This window comes from Betta splendens, chromosome 16, assembly GCF_900634795.4.
Source record: "Betta splendens chromosome 16, fBetSpl5.4, whole genome shotgun sequence".
NCBI lineage: Eukaryota > Metazoa > Chordata > Actinopteri > Anabantiformes > Osphronemidae > Betta > Betta splendens.
Window position 1 is genome coordinate 796049 of NC_040896.2, and position 2384 is coordinate 798432.

General features: G+C 41.7%; 1 long non-coding RNA gene across 1 annotated transcript; it reads left to right on the forward strand.

The window, feature by feature from the left end:
• The first annotated feature begins 328 nt into the window (after positions 1-328).
• On the forward strand, positions 329-1911 carry LOC129603235 (uncharacterized). The gene is made up of 2 exons (XR_008692960.1): positions 329-1373; positions 1609-1911. It is a non-coding gene; the product is annotated as an uncharacterized LOC129603235 (long non-coding RNA).
• Positions 1912-2384: the final 473 nt, after the last annotated feature.

The following is a 2384-nucleotide window of genomic DNA, read 5'->3' on the forward strand; positions in this document are numbered from 1 at the left end:
AATGATCCCGAACCAAAACTGGACTTCCGCCATTTCCCCCCTCTCACTCACCGTGAACAGACGAGCACGGCAGCGCCCAAGTCCTCCCATAGAAATTGTTCGGTTCTTAGGTGTTCTAACCAACACCAAAGTCTATTCACTTTAACAAGGGATCAACAAGTGAGGATTTGTGGGTCACTTTTATTTTTAACGGACCGGTGCCAGAAACACTGCCTATACGTATGTGCATTTCAAACGAGGGTGCGTACAATGCTGGATTTGTTTAACGGCTCCTGTTGGAAAAAAAGGATCTATTCCTACAGTCCGTCATCCACTCACTGCAGTAAGTACATGCTTGATATTTATAATGTTTTAAAATGTTAGTATGTAGTAACCTATGTGTGGGGCAAGTTACTAGCTAGCTATGCTAACGGCTACAGCCAGTCGACCGAGCCTTTGTCCCCTTCAAATGTGCTCATGTGGGCTCCTGCAGCCACACACCTGTGTGGAGAAAAGCTAATGGCTAACGGCATCGAGCGGCTACAGGCAGGGAGCGGTGGGTCTAGCGTCTGTCCTTTTTTTCTGTAATCACATACACCTGCGGGGAACAGCTGATCGTTATCGCCCTTCCAGCGGCGACAGACAGGAAGCAGTGGATCTAGCTCGCTGTAGTAAGTTTGTGCTTGATACTTGTGATATCTAAATATGTTAGTTGGGTCTGTATAAAATGCAGTAACCCACGTGTGAGACAAGCTAATCGCTAGCGTCGCTAACGGCTACAGTGAGTCAACCGAGCCTTTGTCCCTTTCAAATGTGCTACTCTGAGTTGGTGCAGTCACACACCTGTGTGGGGAACAGCTAATAGCGATGGGCCTTCGATCGGCGACAGGCAGGAAGCGGTGGATCGAGCTTTTGTCCTGTTGACGTGCTGCCGCTCCTGTTTGTGTTGCGTTAGCCGTTAGCATGTCTTTAGGCCTTTGCACTTTAGAGCTACAGCTGGTCGATCGCTACAAAAAGAACCTGCAGATGAACGTGGTTATGTTTGTTATTACCCCGTCCTGTGTCAGAGCCTAAATCAACTTGTGATTTGGGGTTATGTCATTGTTCTATCAAATTCTAACATGATTAGTTGGAATGATTACTGTGTTGTGTTGCAAGCTTAGTTGCTAATTAGTCACATCTCTACAATAACTGCTGCTTATCTGGTCAGTAACCTACAGCTTGTACCATAGCCATTATATTTGTAGGACCAATACAATTTACAGTAAATGTAACAGTCTTTTCTATACTGTAGGGAGCCACATCCCAGTTACCTACATGGAAGGAGGCTGTGAAACAGAAATCACTGCAGACTGTTGGTACACGGACATCTGCTGCCCAGCTCAGGAGTGAAGGTATGTAAGTTTGTATGTACCAACAGTAAGATAGGCAATAGAAGATTTTAATTGGTATATACTGTTTAGATTTTATATTTGAATTGTAACAACTGTTTATCTGTTGTTTTAGCACAGACAGGCCTGTCCTCTTGTGTGGTTTAATTTTTTTTCTGGTATTGTGTGTTCTTACATTAGAGAAGGTTTTGACCTACATAATAATGAACATTTCACTAATCTACAATTCTGATTGCAGTACCTTTTTGTTTTGATGAGGTGATGGTGAGGACAGCCACAGCTTCCATCTGGTAGAGGACTGCTTCCGCTCAGTCTTTCAAATAGTGATGAGAACAAGGATCACCACATCTCCCTGTTTACCCTACTTTCATGCATTTTGTCTGCAAGGCCCTGCAAAAGCTTCTGTCCTCAAACCCCCAGACGTCTTAATTAACTCAGTAACCTATACATTGCACATTGGAGTGTGAAGGTAACAGTTTGTTCTAGCTTTGGAGTAGTGGTGCATTTTTTTGGTTTACAATAAAGTTGGCTTTAACTATTATGTATTTCACTGAACTCTGTTTCAACAAGAATGACAAAAAACATAATTAAAAGCAGTAAAAATACGTTAGGTCAATATATAATTTGAACCAATGCTTTTTGTTCCCAGGTAGGTCATGCAGTGATTGCTCCAAATATTAATGCACATTTTTAAATAAAATTATGTCAGAGCAGCAGCACAAGTAAGACAAAACAGTGAAATGTGTAAATGTAAAATGTATTTATATTATTTCAGCTATGCTCTCAAACTTATTTATTTGTATAACGTGAGCTAAAGTAGTGTTATCTATTAACGAGAGTTTTCCAGGTAAGTCGTGTTGTGAATATTCAAGCTGCATAGCTGCATTTAGCATACGCATTAGCAACCGCTAGTCGCTTTGCAAATTACATAAATCAATTAAATTGAAGTAAATGCGACATTACCAATGAGACACATCTTGCATCAGCCGAAATGTGGCGACTTCAACAGCCTCC